The sequence below is a fragment of the Dipteris shenzhenensis genome, chromosome 29 (assembly GCF_047967505.1).
Source record: "Dipteris shenzhenensis isolate YYH24624 ecotype China chromosome 29, Dip_SZ_1.0, whole genome shotgun sequence".
NCBI lineage: Eukaryota > Viridiplantae > Streptophyta > Polypodiopsida > Gleicheniales > Dipteridaceae > Dipteris > Dipteris shenzhenensis.
In genome coordinates this window covers 45166753-45186580 of record NC_141624.1, presented here as the reverse complement: position 1 = coordinate 45186580, position 19828 = coordinate 45166753, and positions in this window count along the sequence as shown.

Here is a 19828-nt window from a genome sequence, read left to right as displayed (position 1 = left end):
AGCATTTCCACTATAAGCTTGTAGAATGCATTGTTGTTTCCCATCATCTGCTTCAAATTCATCACCTGCTTTATTCTACTTCAAATCTTCCCCTTGTTTATTTTCACTACCAAGTTACCAAAGTAAGAATTGTTTCCTCTCTCATGAATGATGAATGAAGCCAAAACCTCTACACCTATGCCACTATGAATAGAGTGATAACAACAAAGTTATGTGCATGTGAGGATTCAAATGTGTATCCTTGTTGTTTTGCTAAACTTACTAAGCGGGGAGAGAAAAGGGGAGATGAAATTGCCCAATGTAAGAAGCATAGAAATAAAAGGAAAAGTGGACTTATTTTTCTCTCAAGAAGGCCACAATCATAGTTTCATTGCTGTAGCTAGTCTTGAGACCTAGTTAAACCCATGGGCCGACAAGAAGGTGAGGGTGTGAGTTGGATTGTTGCAAACCATGAGGTTGAAGAAGGAGCTGGATCTAGTAGGGAGGAAAGGATAAGGATAGAAGAAAGCTTGATATCGGCAAAGACCTTTTACTCTACTGTTGTGAGCAATTGCCTTTGGCTATCGCAATGGAGAAGGTTTGGTATTGGAAGAGGAGAGCACCTGAAGCTATGGAGATGACCTCCTCAACATCACCTTCTCCATCTCTATCTTTAACTTTTCCGTTTCCTTTGCCCTGCCTTCTTTCCCTATTATGTGGTCATCCAATCATCGAATCTTCACCCTATTGATAGATTTTCAAAATATGTGCATCTATCTTGGAGTGATTCGCAAGTACTTTCCCCCGCACGTTCTCTTTTCCAACTCATTAGTCCCAAGAATTAGCAAAGATGATGGAACAATGTCGAGGCTACCAACAACCTTCTTGAAAATGGTTGTCAAAGATATTGACAAACCTAAGAGACTGGTATTGTTGCAGTTCAGAGCTAGGACCAATGCTCATTTAATCCGCAAGATCATGATATTTGTCTCTCTAGACCTTTTGAGGTGCAACTCGTCAATCTCCCGAAGAGCAACTTTTTAGGAAATTTCAAGCTCTTGCAATTGAGCTCAAGCTTCTTATAGCAATATTTATATCATTGTAAATGCAGAGATACTTGTTTGAATTTACTTTACATGTTGAGATGTCTAAATGTAGTCTTGTACAAATATTGAGATCAAAATACAAAATGACTTTCTTGAAATGGCTGCGCCAAGAGACAATCTCATCCAGCAAATGTATGTACAATCGATGTTTACAATGTATTCAAAGTTTTCCCACAAGTCATGATGTACTTCGAATGCTTAAGGTCCTTACTGCATACCTTGGCATACCTTGAAATATTTCTGAGCACAGAGATCCAGGGCAAAAGATTTTGGTGTTGGATGCCCCCCCCTACTTCTGCTGTAGCTCCAACATAAGCCTTCTCCAAGGAATTTGTAGCATGGTCCTCTATCCTTTCGGCTTGTTGCCTATCTACCACTCCTCGTGCCTTTGCTATCATGGTCAATGCTCATCTTGCACTCTTTAGATCCCTCTAGTGTCTCTCAATATCTCTTTAAATTCGGTATATCATCATTCTGAGACCCCCCCAATTGCCTTACTATCTTGGCGCTTGCCCTACCCTTTGGGTGTTATGAGCCTCCGTAGGATCTTTTTACGTTGCCATTTTCATGTAGTCATGAGTTGTTGCTGACCATGTCCCTTATCTCCTCTGCTCATAGGCCATTTGAAAACTAATTGGATGCTATAGCTTGTGTACTGCTCAGGCTTATGCTAATGTTAAGACCCAATTCCATTGAACCAGTAGCCTTAGCTTCTCCACACTACTTTTCGCCCAAAATGTCAATAACCTCAACATCATTTCTGATAGTCTCATTTTCTGAGTCATCCTTATCGTTGCATTTCAAATCTCTTGAGACTATATTAAAAACCTGATCGATATCCTCATGTGTATGCCCAACATATAAAAATCCAACTTCAATCTTATTGAAGATTCAATGAGCAACTAGCATTGGACAAACTGAGAACATGAATATGTTTGATTGTCTCAACAAAAAATATATGTTTGTATACTTAAAATTGTTGGTAGGTAACCCTTACACACACACACACACACATTGAATTACCTACATAATTGATGTTATAAGTTTGTTGCTATCATGCAGATGCAAGGAATTAATCCATACATTTTCAAGAAACTTAAATCCATACACAAACTCCACATAAATGTGTCTTTAAAAAATATTTTCCTTGAAGCTTAGGTAGAGTAGTGGGAAAAAGTGAGACAAGAAGCTTAGGGAATGGAGATTGATGATGATGGTGATGGAGACACAGGGGGTGGTGTTTTTGATGGTGTCGTTCAGGTTGGTCACCCTCACCTCTCAGTGTCCATCAGTCCCGAGGACATTCCTTTTCATTTGCATACGTCGCATGATCTCTTGATAGAACTTGCACAAGCTTTTTTGGATCGTGCCCCTTTTTCCTAGACAGATGAGTTTGAGATCTCAGACGAGATTCACTTTCCTTCTTTGATGCCAAACCAAGCAGATGTGCGCTCAACTCTCCCACCAAGATATGGAGCTCTGGCTAGTACCCGAGGAGGTCGAGGAGGAAGCGGAGGAGGTGTTGTGCACCCGTCTTACCTGCATGTAGCTAAGAAGTCATGGGAGGGCTTCTTTAGATTCCCCCCATTTTGCTCTTAGCACTAGCGGTGTAGATGGGCCTGTGGCCATGGGATATGTATATAAAGCCCCAACCGCTTCTTCTCCCCAGCACAAATATGAGCTTAGAAGCTCTGGTGAAGACCGAGTACCTATAGGAGCCCATGGAAAATCAGTTGGAACTGTCCAACCAACCCAGTGGTGCACGGAATGGAGGCGTGATGCTACCGAACCCTCTCTTACCCTAGCAGCGAAGGAGAAACCAATAATGGAGGTAAAGATGGAGCCCTTGGAGGACTTGTTGATTAGAGCAGAGCTCAAACCATCCTCAACCAGTGGAGATTCTTCAAGAAAAGATGGACGTGCAAATAACAAACATCCTAAGCAAACTTTGAGTGAGCTTGTGCTCTCCGTGACTAGCCAAGAGAAAACTAAAGGTACCACACCACCAACAATCACAGAATCTGGACATGCTGCACAACAAGATGTTGATAGAGCATAATAGTTTGATGGAGAGAGTGAAGCTGCTAGCCGAGGGAAGATGATAATGTCTTTCTTGGATGACACACTGTTGAATGACTCTATGATGTGGTTGTGCATGCATGCCTAAGTTGGCTTTCTTCCTAGTGTTAGACCCCCTTTGGCTTTTATAGAGTATTGGATAAGAACCAATTGGGTCAAAAAGGGTATGAATGTTCTAAATGTGAGGTTCCTTAAAAAAGGCTTCTTTGTCTTTTTATTTGAGAAGCATGAAATGGCTGTAAGAGCCATGCAACATGGTCTTTGGACCATTAGAAATCAACCCCTATATCTAGAGTGGTGGACTAAGGAATTCTCCCTTGATGCCCCTAGTCTACTAGAATCCCTTTGTGGGCAGATCCCTTAATCTACCCCTATATCTGTGCAATCAACTGCCCTTTCTACGTTGTGGCTTGGGTGAAGTGCTTGGAGTAGAACATGAAAATTTTATTAATCCTAGAGGTAATCCTGATATTTGCATTAAGATGGAGGAGATGCCCAAGACTCTTACCATTCTTAATAGAAATGGTAGAATTTATAGGGAGAAACCCTTGACTTATAAGAACCTTCCCAACTCTTGTTTTCTGTGCTGTTTCCACCCATGTGGTAAAAAACTATCCCCTAAAGAGGGGTAAGGCTAAAGAGGGGCAAGGCTAAAAAGAGGCTGAGTCCCTTGTGGCTAAGCAAGATGCCGCTATTGAAAGGTGGGTTCCTGAAGCTCAAGCACATCCACTAAACACTTAGCATGAAGATCAGGTTGTCAACAGGAATGGTGGAAAGGACAACGTTGCTAGTGTTCCACATACAGCAAACAAGAATCCTTTTAAACCTCTTAGGGATAAAGAAGATGCCATTGAAAGTAGCAGTGGATTCTGTCAAGAGGGCAATATGGTGATAGAAGTTGGGTGGTCAAAATAATTTGAAGAGGATGTTAATAGAGAGGATACTATGGAAGAGATAGAAGAGAGTGAAGAGGAATCAGAAGAAGAGCAATTGAAGGGTACTCTAGTACCCCAGCTAGCCAAGAAGACTCTAGCCAAGGTAAGGCCTTCACTCAACACAAGAGGAGACAATCTAAAGCTGCCACTGTCCAAGCTAACAGCCCCAACCCCAGGGCTAAAAAGGGGTAGAAGAAAAATGTCAGATAAATTTTTTACCTTCTTGACTCTTAATGTTAGAGGGTTTATGGACCCTAATAGAAGTGAGGAACTAGATTCTTGGTTGAGAGCTAATTCTTTATCACCTCTCTTTCTAGTATTACAAGAAGTCAAGGCTTGTGGAAATCTTCTAGAGGCTAGACTAAATGATATAGATAAAAGAAGAGTATGGTTTTACACTTCACATGTGGAGGGTAAGGGTGGGACAGCCATTGGGGTCCTATCTCACTACAATGGAGGTGTCACTCAAGTCATTATCGAAGATCACAACAGATGGGTAATGCTTAAATGTCTCATTAAAGAGATTAAGTTTTCAATAATTTCTCTCTATGCCCCTAATTCAGAAGTGGATAGAAAAGGATTATGGGAATCTTTACAATGTGCAGATGGTAGTTGTATTACTATGGGAGATTTTAATATGGTGGAATGCAAGAAAGAAAGGTAGGGACATGCATCAAAGGTATTGAGCTACTGTCATGGAAGGAGTGCAAGGAATACTGGCAATTGGTATGTGTGGGTATAGATGGTGAATATACCTGGTGTAATAGTCAAGTAGGGGATCACAGGAGGGAGGCCAGATTGGACAATTTTTATGTTTCACAGGGCCTACTGAACAGTCATTTATCCTTAAAATTAGAAACCTTCTCTAAGTTTGTTAGACCATAAACCTATCTCACTAAAATGTGACTTTGGGCCTGTTGTTAGGGGCTCCTCTTGGTTTAAAGCTGACCCAAAGCTTTTTCTATTAAAGAGTGTTCAATCTTTGATTGGGAAGGCTTGGGAAAATGCTTTTGCCAAGAACATCCCTACTTTAGAATCTTGGGCTTTGGCTGTTCAAGATACTCAAAACATTCTTAAAACAAATAGAAAAAGCAAGGCCAAGATTAGGGCTCAGAGAATGGATCTAATTCAGAACAATATCAAAGTCCTAGAATAGAAAGCCAAAACAGGGGATGCAAATGCCCAAAATGACCTTATTACTGCTAAAAAAGATCTCAGGAGACAGGAGCAGATCAGATTAAATGACTCCAGGATTTATTTTAGAGACTGGTGGGCAGGGAAGATAGACAGGTCCACTAAAGAAACATTTAAACTAATCAGAAGAAGAGAGTTTAGGAAGAGATCCCTCTTCTTTAAAAAAAAAAGGCTCTTGTGCTGCATCTATAGAAGAAAATATTCATTTTATAAAACAACATTTTCAAACTCTTCTTTCTACTTTAGTCACTCCAAATGAGGACATCCAGAGAGCTTGAGCTAGATAGCTCTTCCAAATTATAAGGGAGAAGGCTGTCATCCATCATCTGGTAATCCTAATGCTCCATCATTGCATCAAAGAGCTTTGGAGTCCACTTCTCCACCCCTATGGAGGCAAAATGGAGGATCCGAACCGGGTGGGTTCATGATCCTACCACCACTGATGCCCCCTTTTTGGGGTTGTAAAATTAGAATGGTCAGGTCCAGAGGCATATCTAAAATTTCCAAATAGTTCCAAGGTTCCAACCCTCCAAACTCCCTCGAGAGAGGCCTCCCATCCCGCATGCGAAGGCCTGAGGACTCAGCCTCGAAACTCGTCCCCTTGTAAGTGAGAGAGGATGAAGCTGAGCAATACAAACATAATATGAAAGCTGAATGGAATATATACGAACATAATATGAAAGCTGAATGGAATATATACGAACAATACTTGGTAAAGTAAAATCACCATCTTTATAGTGAGTTATGCCTCTCCTTGCTTTAAGCTTAATAACATAGAACTTGATAGAAGTAGCTATCTTAAGACTCTTCTCACAAACCTATTTGGCGGTAAGATGTCAGTGTGGGAGCCTTTGGCTTGCCTTGACTCGCTAATCAGGGGTAGACTACCAAAACTATCGAGGTGCACGAGGAAGAGGCCACGAGTAAGGCTGTTACTGTCTGAGAGGAAGGAGAGGGGATTAGGGAGGGGGCGGGTGGTGAGGATAATCACCAAGGGGCTACTGCCAAGGCGAGAGTGGGAGAGGCATGGAAGGGGCTAAGGAGGGGGTCTGGTGGGTCCAAGGGGGGTGGGGAAGGTGTTTTTGTGGGGTCTGTGGCAGTCAATCACAGACTGTAGTCACTGTGGTGGTGGCACTTATAGTCTCTAAGGCTCCTCCTCCAAACTCTAAGGAGGGTGGGTCAAGGGGCCGTGGGTGCTAGTGCTTTGGGATTCTTTGGGTCCTACTCCTACTAGGGTGGGGGACCTTGTGGTGGACAAGAAGTCTCTCCTCTAGAGGGGTCTGAAGAATGTCTTGAGATTGAGGGCCCACTCTCTAGATCTTGTGGTACATCTATCTATGTGCCATCAGCATAATCTGCCTATGATTGTGCAGCTTCATGTGCTCTCCTCTTATGGTTGGTGTGCTGCCATTTGTTTTTCCTAGCCCATTTACTTTGCTTCTTTTTCCCAACCTTGGTCCACCTTCCCTAGGAAGGCTTTTGTGACTCTGCCTACTGTTGTTGAAAGAGCTATTGTGCCTACCTGGGTGGCCTCTAAGTCCCATCCTCTCTCATGTCATTATGGTGCCCCTATGTCTCTTGTGGGCATGGGTGCACCCTGTTCAGGCCTCTCATACAATCTCTAGTGAGGTGCCACTTCTGCTTGCTCCTCAAGCACTGACCCAGCAAGCCTAAAACCTCCAATTGCTAGGCTAAGAGTTCCTCCCTCCAATGTCCCAAAGAGAATCACCTCTGGGAGGGTCTCCAAGCTCTCTACCACCAACCTACGTCAAGGAACCCCATCATCTGTCACCACCAATGCCACCTCTGACTCTAGAACTCTAAGACTATGCTAAAAGCTCATCCGATGGAAGGAAGGATGGATCTATATTCCCTTGAAAGCCCCAGGAATCAGAGTGTCACTAGAAAGTAGGGAACATGGTGAGTCAAGTCCATGTGCTCCACCATGAATCCATGATACCAAGCGATGGAGATACACAAAATGAGGGCCCAAGAGAATGGGGATTCTCTCTGCGAGGGCTAGAGCTATATCTAAGGAGCCCAATTGCAGGAGGAAGACACCATGCTGGCCTGGATCCAGTCCCTAATTTGTCTCCTTGAGGGAGTGAGGTCAGCTATCCTACCTATGACTACCCTGTCCTCTAAGAGATTCATTGCCTACTATGCATGTTGCTTATCTGCCGGGGTGAAAGGATGACTTTGATAGTTGTGGGAGTTGAGGGTGCTTCCATAGAGCCTTTTGGCTAGACCGAGGGTCATCATTAAAGGTCCCCATCACCTATAATGAGCAATAAGCTGCACCACCAGCAAAAGGTGGGAGCTAGAAGAAGAAGAAGAAGGAAGAAAAGGAAAGCACCCACCGTGAGAGGAAAGAGCACCAAGAAACTAACCCTACCATGTAGGAAAATAACCCCAGAGTTCTTCTACAAGCAAGCTCTCAGTCCTGGGGAGGAGAGTAGACTGCACAAAGTGAAGCTGTCGAGAAGAAGAGAGATCCACCAGAAAACTTTGAAGTGCTCCTTGAACTCGAGATGATCTTCAACTCTTCTTCTTCTTGAGGGGGTTGGTCAAAATAAAGGCTTGAGGGCTTCAAGGTTCACCACTCAATGCCAGCCCCTAGAAACGAGGTATCTAGAGTCTCCCTTGGCCCATGAGATGTAGCTAGAGTCCAATGAGTGCCAAGGGAGAGGGTGGCTGACCCAATGCAGGCTAAGGGTCATCCACGTGCTCGATGGCAACTCCACATAGAACTATGGGAGAAGGTTAAAGTTGGCACTTGCTGAGCATGGGGCCACTAGTAGGAGTGAGAGCAAGTTGTAGTAGCCATGCTCCTACCTATGTAGAGCAAGGAACAGACGTATGATAGCCACAGCCCATATAGTGGATTGTGGTGACACACAGCATGAAGGAAGGTTGTGGTCCCCTTGTGGAGATCCTGCACTCGCAATGTGTACATGGAGGTAGGGGGGCTAACAAGCAATGACAATCATGAATGGGCAAGGGAGGAGAGGGAGGGCTAGTGCAGCTCGTAGGTGTGGATCCAACTCTTAGAGTCTAGAGATAATTGTTTCTCAATGTGTTTGTCAATACGCCCCTTGAGGGGTCCCCTTTAGGGGCAATGGGCATATTGAAAAACACATTGATCTAAAGTAATACTAAAACAACTGCTTGTTAACTTGACTAAAATAGTACTAAAGGGATACTACAATAGTACTGAATCAATATCAAAATAGCTACTTGTTACTTGCTAAAGCATGTTGACGAAAACAGCTACTTGTTTACAGTACTAAAGCAATACTAAATTAGTTACTTGTTAATAAATTGAAACATACTTGTTCACAATAAATAAAGCAATACTAAAATAGCTACTTGTTCAAAGTAATAAAGTAGTACTAAAATAGCCACTTGTTCATAGTAATAAAATAGTAATAAAGCAATACTAAGATAGCTACTTACTCATAGTAATAAAGCAGTACTAAAATAGCCACTTGTTCATAGTAATAAAGCAGTATTGAGTCAACTACTTGTTAATCAATTGAAATATGCTTGTTCACATTAGTAAAGCAATACTAAAACAGTTCCTTGTTAACGATACTGAAATTTATTGAAATAATTACTAGAATAGTAGTAAATCAATACTAAAATAGTACTAAAGTAGTACTAACACACCACAAAAATATTACTAAAGTAGTAATAACACTCTACTAAAATAGCTATTTGCTAACAATACTAAAGCACTAGCTACTTGATAGGAAATTACTGTCAACAATACAAACCAGAAGCATGATGTCCAAGTTGGATTTGCGTATAGTTCTTATCACTGACTGCCATGTAGACCTCACAACTAAATGTTTGCTAAGATATCTTTGTGCACCTTCATGGGGACATGACACTGTTCTATGGCCTTTAACCTTGTTCTTTACTTACGGCATCTAGAACGTGATTGCCAACACAAAATTAGCATGTACTATAATAGGTGGTGCCTCATTACAGAGCAAATAACTACTTCTTCTGGTAGGGAGTTTTGCATAGTAGATTCCATACACCACTTTGTCTGCAATCTTGAACATATTTTTGAAACCATTCTTGACTTTCTCTAAGAGGACTACTTTGGGTTGCTTGCATAGCACTAGGTAATAGGCCTCTTCACATTGTTTATAGGGGATGTGAGTACTATAAAATGGTTACCAATCTCAAGTGTATCAGCCAATTGGTCTCTATTCATTGAGTATGTTATATCTATTATCATCCTCTATGGCTATTGCATTCTATCCACTCATGGCTCCACACTGTGCAAGGTCCATACACCTGCATGAGATAAATTGGTGCATTTATCCCATGCTTCATCCATGAAAAATGAAAAAAAATTTGATAAACCTCTGAGTAGGGCTTGTGTAGGATCTTTGCAACTAAACCCCAATATGTAGCATCTTGAGCAAGTTCCTTTGATGGTCTAGCAATGCCACGCATTAGTCCTGTCAATATCACCCACTTTTACTTCCATAAAGAGTCATTTCTTCACATCATCTCCCATATTTCAAGTCAACCATAGTCCACAACCTCATGACCATTCTATAGCTTTGCACCAATTGCTCAAACATCAATGTATGCTTTATGATTGCACTAGCACCATCATGTTCTCCCTTGCCATGACCACTACCAAAAAAGCTCCACATCATCCAAATGTCAGTCAAAGAGACCTAGCACTACTGAAAGAGGAAAGAGTTTGTTACTATATAGAAATTTAAAAGGTGCAGAATGCTCATAGTGATGTAGAAACAACAATGACTTCATTGTAGACTTCATCAGAGGGTTTACCCTTCTTGTTGTTTGCACTACCACCACCAGTAGTGTACTGTCTCTCTTTCCTTTGCACCATCTTTTGGCTGCTTGGTCAAATGTTCAGTGTTCTTGGTTACCACTATCTATTTCACAATCATATCATAACACAAATATAAACTCTATATAGCAATTTAAGGCATTTCTTCACTTTCACCAAGATAGGTTTTAAAAGCTATCTTGGTGGAACTTTGACCATGAAAGGCTAAGCCTCATGCTTTACCAAGTTCAGTTTTAAATTGATCTTGGTGGAGCATGAGGCTTAGCCTTTCATTCTCTGCTTCCACTAGGATCGATTTTGAAACTGATCTTGGTGGAGAATAAATGGATAAGGCTCCTTCATCCTCCTTAGCCTCTCATTTTGCATCAAGATTGAGTCTTCTTGGAGGATGAAAGGCTAAGGAGGATGAAGGGGCCTCAGCTATTCAACCTCTACCAACATTGGTTTTAATATTTTATCATGGTGGAAGCTCATAATGAATTTTAGTAGAGCATGCGGCTTATCCTTTCATTCTAATATTCTACGTTGATTAGTTTTAAAACTGATATTGGTAGAGGTTGAATGGCTAAGGCCTCTTCATTCTCCTTGGCCCTCATCCTCCAAGAAGATCATGCGCTCTTGTGGGAGGATGAGAGGCTAAGAAGGATGAAGGCACTTAGCCTTTCATCTTCAACCAAGATTGGTTTTTAAACCGGTCTTGGGGGATGAAAGGCAAAGCCTTGGCCTTTGATCCCTGAACCAAGGTCAATTTTAAATTCAATCATGATGGATGGTCATCTCTCAACTCTCTCTCTCTCTCTCTCTATATATATATATATATATGTCCCCCCCTCAAACCCCACCTTCTCTCTCTCCCTCCTCTTTCCCTCCCTCTCCTTGTGCATGGTCGAGGGAGGGGAGGGAGAGTCCCCCCCCCCTCTCCATTGGACCCCCATATATCATAAACTCTTTACCCTAAATCCAAAACTCTAAACCCTATACCCTAAAATCTAAATCAATAACCTCATACCATATACTCTAAACCCTATACCCATTACCTTAAACCCTATATTCTCAAACCTAATCCTAAACCCTATATCCCAACCCCTAAACCCTATACCATAAACGCTATATCCTAAATCTTAAACCCTAACCTCTACATCCCTAGCCCCTATGCCGTATACCATAAGTGTTATACCCTAGACTCTAAACCGTAAATAAGACTTCCTAAATCTATCACAATGACTTTGAAATGAAACGAAAATAATCCATACAAAAATTGTAATTAATAAGTAGAATATCTAATCAAGATTTATGTTTTTTATGATTGTTGCTGTAGTTGACAACGGATATATATATATATATTTATTTATTTATTTATGTGTGTGTGTGTGTGTGTGTAGGGATAAAGTTTGTTTTGGGATGGACGTGATTTTATGGTGCAATAGAAAAATAGTTGCATTTTCTTTGATCCAGATAATTACCTTTTGATTTCAGTGGTATCAGAGCACTGAAACCAAAAGGTAATTATATTTAACACAAATTCACCACTTAATCAATTGGAGAAGAAGAACACAATCACACACGAGAATGACAGCAGACTGGGTACAATCCCCCCCCTCCCCCTAGATGAGTGGCTCACACTTCCTCATCTAGAGTATTTATGATATTTCATAAAAGCACCAAGGAGCCAAAATTATCCCTCTCTTCCAAATGAGGGATTTGCATTACATAGCCATCTTAAGGCCCAAAATTGAATAATGTCCATTCCAAAATATATTGCTCAAACTTGCAATAATAACGCAAATACAAAATTAGCCCATGGCCATATATAATGCGCTGTGCGACACCTCGATCAGTACCCTCGCACTAAATCCAATTTTATCAGATGTCTCCCATGATAGTGATCCAAATTTTGTTTATCATTTTATAAGACTTGGCAAAGATAAGGTGGAAGCTATCATATCAAATATTCTTAGCCTGCATCATGAGCAATGCAAACACTTGGAGATTTTATAATATATCGAACAAAGCTTTTATCGCATTCGATAGAGATGAGACTTATCTAAAAGGTATCATTCACGAATACAAAGCACATCTCTTTGGATTTTAGAGTGGGAGATACTTTAGAAATGAAGTCATTTGCAAATAAGGATGTAGCACAAGGGAAAACTATTCGGTTTTGAACGAGTGTAGCAATTGTCATTTGCAAATATGAGAATCATGACGTAATTGATGATGGTATGGATGATAAGAGAACCTCCTTAGTTGATCCCCGCTATGAGGTAGGAAAAATTTTGAGATGGAGCATGCAAATGAGAATCATGAAAGTCATTAATGATGGTATGGATGATAAGAAAACCACCTTAGATGATCCCCACTATGAGGTAGGCAAGGTTATGAGATGGAGCATGCAATTTTTGGCAATAGAATGAGGCATGTGGTTTTCAATGACAAAGATAATATATGTTACACTATGGAAAAAGCAAAAAAACTTGTCCACATGCTAAGCTCTGCTCTATCAGATGTGGATGATTCCTCTGTTGAATCTTGTGTACTCAACTAAAAAATAAAAGGTTCCAAAAGTGATGCCTTAATTGCAGTGGACAAATTCATGCCTTAATTGCAGTGGAAAAACTCATGCAACATTGAGAAAGAAAAAGGTTTTATTGGTGATGTCTTATGAGGCATGGATGAGTTCATGGATGTTGATAAACTTAGTGAAAGAAGTTTTGGTATTGTGAAAGCCATGCAAGTGTGTCAATGAGTGATTGTCTCTTAGAAGAAGATGAGTTTGAAGGTTCTCACCACTTTTAAAGATCATTTAATGCAAAAGGATGCAGTTACAAAATCAAATCAAACCTGTAATCTTCATGTCTAAATGTTTGAAACAAGTCTTCGATTGCATCAACAAAGAATTATTTGGTATTTGATTTTGATATAGACATGATTAAGGATGGAACATGTAATGGATGTGATGTGACAAATAATTGTGAGGGGGAAAAGAGCACTAATACAAAGACCGATGTACACAAGCAACCAAAATGGATATATAGATGCATGAAGAGAAATAGATCCAAGCAAATCCACAAAAGAAACTAAAGAGAATAAGAGTGATGAATGAGGACCATATGGTCAATGCATTAGAATTTAGCTATTGTAAATGTAAATATATACATTTCATTGATTTGATCAATATTAAGGCATATAGAGAAAATGTGTGGCAAAGGAGAGGGAGTGAAAGGGATCAACACCTCATCATAAGTGCTTTCTTTAAAATGATAAGAAAAGGCTTTCATTAAAAGAAAATGACAAGAAAAGGCTTTCTTTTAAATGGGAATAGGATTTGCAATAATGCATATCGGATACTACGGGAGTATCTCATTTGAACATATTGATATTTAGTTGGTAATTCCAAAGAAGGCATTCATGGTAACATACGAAAGTTGAAAACAAGAGACAAAACTTTAAGGACAAAAGCACTTTTGAATAATTTCATAGAGAAAAATGCTTATCTCAATCCCATTAATCTAATAAATTTCCCAACAATGAAGAGGTAACCCAAAAGCACCTTCCATGATTGGGCTTAAGGAAAAAATAAGTATTTGAATCTATTGAAGGAAAAGTAAGGGAAAGAGGCTTGCCATGGCTTCAGCTTATGCCTTGTATACTCTTTAGCAAAAGAACTTCTCAACGATAAAGAGGTGACCCAAAATCACCTTCCAATGGGCTTAAAGAAAAAAGAAGTATTTGAATCTAGAAACTAAGGGGAAAATGTCAAAATGCAATGATTGTGATTACTTGAAACGAGAAATGGGGAATGCACCTAGTCCAACGGAAAGAGAATTGTACAAAAGGAAGTGCAAATATCATCATGGGAGATGAAAATATGCATTTTGGAAGGAGAAAGCTATTTCACATCTGACAAAGCACATGTGTCTTGTTGTAGAAGTTATGGATCAAAATACAACAATATTGTCTCACTTTTTTTTTTGGGTAGAAGAAAGTAATTTTATATTAACTTGAGTAAACTTTGTACATCATCAGAGTTCATGCAAAACAAGTGAGTTAACCTCACGTAAGCTTGCTCTCTTATAAAAAGAGTGATAACAACAAAAATTAGTATATTCCTCAATAAATATTGAGAGATGCTTCATGAACATGGAAGGAGAAGCTAGTGGATTCCTCATTGGAGTTAGTAGTAGGAGGTGTGATAGTAGGGACATCAGGAACCTTAGGAGCAGTAACATTAGGAACATCAGCAAGCAATAGGAATACCCTAGGTAGAGTCATTAGACATCTCCTTAATATCCTGCACCTAAGTAGAGAGAGTAGCAACATCAAACATTTGAGTAGAAGGAATCTGAGTGGAGGGGCTAGTTGTAGTAGTTCTCCTCTGCAAGAAGTGAGGCATCTTTGTGTGTTCTCAGAGATAAAGCAGGAACGTTTGTGTCTTGAGATATCAGCATTCAATCTTGAGTGTTCCAAATTGTAGGCACTTATCTCTAGAAATCAAGGTGTCTTTTTTCCTATCCCACCATAAAGCAACTTTGTGTGTTCATCAGAGATAAAGCAGAAACGTTTGTGTCTTGAGATATCAGCATTCAATCTTTAGTGTTCCAAGTTGTAGGCACTTATCTGGAAATCAATGCATCTTTTTTCCTCTCCCACCATGAAGCAAACAAGACGTCAATACTACATAACTCCTTATGATTAAACTAAAAGTTATTTCTAGAGATCCATATGAACCATAGAGCATGTGACCTTATTTAGAACCAAGGCTCATGCCTTATTTTGCAAGCATCTCCTAGTAAAATAGATTTTCAATTCATAGGTTCTCCACACTCAATCTGAATGAATTTCCAAACTTTTCTAGCATGAGGACAAGCAACAAAAACATGAAAAATATCCTCCATGGAGTCAAGACATCTTTGACATTTGCCATCTCCTTTTCCTATTCTGAGCCTCTAGCATTAGTCCAAACTGATTTGTGGAGAATAAGCCAAGCAAGACAAGACATCTTCTCTAGAACTTTTTTAGCCCAAACTCTGTCAAATCTATCCTACCAAATAGCTCTACTATCCTTCAATTTCCATCTGTCCTTAAGGGTTCTGAAAAAATCATCCATGTTCTTTCTAGCTAATTTCTTCGTTCCATAATTCTAGCCTACCCATGATAAGTCCCTGACTTTGGTTGGTGAGAGAAGTTTCCCTTCTTATTTCTTGCCATGTCTTCCATCTAAACAATTCTGCGTTCCATAATTGTCCCCAAGATTGCATTCCCTTCTTAAACTAAAAAGATGCCAAACAAAAATGTTCCTCTGTCAGTATATAGTTTTTGAATATTATTGACACCCAGACTGAGCCAATGGCCATGAAAGAACCTTTACCAGAGAATTGAAGAAAGGCTTTTATCGCACCCCAAATAGATTTCCATAGTGAGATTCCTTTGATCTTGCAGGGTTTAGGGTTGAAAATAGTTGAGGTATGAGGATGATTTCTCCACTTAGGAGCCCTATAGGGTCTGATGTGTCTCATGTTTCTCAATAAAAGCTGAGCCTAGTTATCTTTTGAATTTAGTAGAGCTTTGATTACCCATGTGGCAAAAAGTTTTCTAACAGCAACAGCAGCTAAAATATCTATAACACCTAGACCCCCTTCTTCCCTAGGCTAAATGTAGTAGCTCCATATTAAGTTGGAAATTTTATTGTTTCCTCCCCACAAAAAAGATTTACACATTCTTACAAATATGTCTAGCCTAGTTTTAGAGGGCGACTAGCAAGAAAGATAAAAGATGGAGATCGGGTAAAGGCAGTGATTGAGTACCAATCTCCTCCCTGCGAAGTGTGCCTAAAAGCTTCTCCACTTATCCAACTTTTTTTGAAACCTATCCAAGAACCACTCCCACCTTTGCTTGATTGTTATCTTAAAGCCCATTGCGATACCCAAAAGTCTAAACATTGTGCCCTTTTAAATTTGAAACACCCCAGCTATTGTAGAACCCCTTATTATTTGCCACTTAGAGTATCATAACTTTTTTTGGAATGGTTAATTAAAGATCCCGAGGCTTTACAGAAAACATTAAGATAATTCATAACACAGTTGACATGTGCAAATTGTTCATAGACAGGCTATTTACAATTCATAAGCCAATCCCCTAGAGAATGCCCTCTTGAATTTGACTTCTGAGGAGCCAACCAAGAGCATCTGTTGCTATAGCAAAAAATAGAGGAGCTAAAGGGCATCCTTGCCTGATTGATCTTTTCAAAAAGAAGGGATCACTCATCTTCCCATTGACATTCACTTTAGCTGAAGCATTAGTGAGAAGGAGCTTGACATTAGAAACAAAGGATGAACCCAGACCCATGTCTTGTAAGGATTGAATTAAAATGCAATCCCAACCTATTATATGCCTTATCAAAATCAACTTTAAGAAAGCATATATCTTGTCTAGATTCTTTGGCATACTCACACCCTTCCTAGATGTTAATGATGGCTTCAAGAAGATGACGTCCTTTAATGGAACCCTTTTGTTCAGGAAGGATCTACTCTTTCATCTTACTTTGTATTCTAAGGGCTAGAGCCTTTGCAAATATCTTGTAGCTAGAATTTAACATTGTTAAAGGTCTCTAATTTTTAAGTTCATCTTTGTGCCCTCCTTTGGAACCAGTTTAATTATTCCCCCATTGATATGAAGGGGGAGAGCACCCTTACCCAAACTTTCTTGCCACAGTAACAAAAGATAAGGGCCAACCAGCTCCCAAAGGGTCTTGTAGAACTCAATAGATAACCCATCCTCTCTTGGTGTCTTGCCATCTTCCATAGCTGAAATCGCTTCCTTCAATTCCTCTATTATAAAAGGCCTCTCTAGAGAGGGTAGATCACACTCCTTGAAAGGCAGTGTGGAAGATGTTTGCTCTTGGATAGATTTTCCTTTAGATAATCTTTACATCATAATAGGTGATTCTTTGTTTCAACAAATTATAGGAATCCCCATGGGCACTAATTGTTCCTGTTAGATATCAATGCTCCACTCTCGTGTAACTACACGAGAACCAGCTAACTCTACTTGTAAGCCCCCCATATGAGGAGAAGGCATTTGAGTAGCTCGGTTATCCGGTAGGTCCTGATTTGGACACCAGATGGGGGCCATGTGTGGCTTGATGGCTGGACAGCTTCAGATAGATTGGCACACTGCCAACTAGGCTACATGCAAGTGCAGGAAGGCATCCCTTGACTGGTCGCACTGAGGGTAGATGGAGCATTTCCTGAGGTAGCCCACTCTCGGGTTGCGAGGCCCGTTTGGAGCCTTAGATGATCCCGGATGGCTCTGGGCCGAACGGATTCCGTAGGTCAGTTGCTTTGTTTTGTGCACCGGTTCTATCGTATGGTCAGTGGCCTATTTCGCCGACCCCCAGTCGACTGTTTTGGGTGGACTAGGTTGGTCACCCAATTGAGCCTAACCGGACTGGTGGCTATGTAAGAGCAAGCCCATGAAGCCCATTACATCACTGGCTACAGAAACCCTAATTCCTTAGCATCCAGCCTCTGTCTTCTACTGTTTCCAGCATGTCATCAAAGCTTCTTTCATAGGAGCACACGGTTGGGAGGCAGCGCCATCTATTGTATTAGTTCTACAGTAATCAAATTTTTGATTCTCCATACTATCTTGTTTTCTCTCTTGCATACGAGATCCTGTTATCTGTTGAGCACAGAAGTTGTATTATTTTCTTACATGGTATCAGAGCCTGGACTCCAGCAACAAGATTTGGTAGTGTGTTTCTATTTGCGAGTAGATTGTGAGAGATGGCCCAGCCCGCAAGATTGCGAATCCCACCGTTCGGCGAAAGCAAAAAGTTGGACAGCTCTAACTATCCACTCTGGAAGTTCAAGATGAAGACCATCCTAAGCGCATACGAGCTTTGGGACACTGCTACTGGGGTGGACATGAGGCCAGTTGCGAGATCGGATCTAGCCAATGCAGGACAACAGATAGTACCAACTGCGGATGAGATTCTCGCGTGGACAAGAAGAAATGCAGATGCGCTGTGTTCTATTGTCTGCAGTGTTAGTGATTCCATCATGGCGTTAATTCAACATGTCACCACAGCGGAGGAGGCATGGATGGTCTTGAAAAATCAGTACGAGACCACAAATCAGATGCGGATTTAGAATCTCGAGACTCAACTTGCGAACGAGAAGTTGTCTGAGTCTGAAGCGACAGAGAAGTTCATCACCAGGGTGAAGAATCTGTGTGATCAAATGACTACGATTGGCATCACCATCACCAATGAGAATTTAGCACGAAGGTGCATACGGATTCTCCCACCAAAGTACGATGGTCTTGTTATAGCACTGAATATGCAAAATAGAAATTCGCCCCACAACTTTGAGGATTTCAGCGCGATGCTTTTGAGGAGGAGATGCATCAAAAGACGAGGACTAGAGAAGATTCGGCTTTCTGGACCGGATCAAAGAAAGGTAAGGGTAAGGACTCTGGTAACCCATCTTCTTCTGATGATAAAAAGAGAAAGAAGAAGATCACGTGCTTCTATTGCAACAAGGTAGGGCACAAGCAGAATGAGTGCCGAAAGAAGATTGCAGATGAGAAGAACGGAGTAAAGAAAGAGTCCAGCAACAGTGCGCAGGCAGTACCAGTAGAGCTGTTTATCACAATTGAGGAGATTTGCACGGAGGCAATTCATGTACCTATGGATGAACCGTGGATCATTGACAGTGGTGCATTGCACCACATGACCAGTCGAAAGGATTGGTATACCTCTCTACAACCGGTAGGGAATGACATCTTGGTAGCAGTCGGCAATGATGCAAAATGTCTAGCAAAAAGAAAAGGTATGATTGCTCTCAAGTCAAATGGAGTTGTAAAACAATTGTCCGATGTTCTTTATGTGCTAGATATCAAGAGGAACTTGTTGTCCATTTTCGCGATCACAAATCGGGACCTCAAAGTTCAATTCAATAAGAATGATGCACAGATTCTGAATCTTCAAGGGAAGGTCATTGGTAAAGGTACACACCGCAACAACATTTATGAACTCTCAGCTTTCAGTGCTCGAGCAGATGTGAAGAACACTAAACTGTGGCATGAGAGGTTTGGTCATTTAAACCTTAGTTCTTTGAAGGAGATGCATAAAAGTGGAATGATTGCAGACCTACTAGAAATTTCAGATCTGCCCGATGTATGTGAAGCTTGCATGATGGGCAAGCAGCATCGGCATCCCTTTCCTAAAGAGGCCAGCAGAGCAAAGGCTCCTCTAGAGCTCGTTCACACGGACCTCTACAGAAAGATGGAGATGGAAGCTTTAGGTGGTTCCTACTACTTCATGATGTTGATTGATGACTACAGTAGAAGGATATGGATATACTTCCTGAAGACTAAAGATGAGGCTTTTAGTAGGTTCAAGGAATGGCATGTAATGGTTGAGAAAGAAACAAGAAGGAAGGTGAAGAAGTTGAGATCAGATAGAGATGGAGAGTTCACATCTACTGAATTCGAAAGTACTACAAAAGTCACGGAATCAAGAGGCAGAAACCCCTGCCACATACATCACATCAAAATGGAGTAGCAGAATGCAAGATGCTCGTCGTCTGCAAAATGGGCCGGAGTATGATGAAAGGGAAAGATTTGCCAAAGGCTTTCTGGGCTAAAGCATGTAACACTGCAGTTTACATCTTGAATCGAAGGTTGTGAATGGG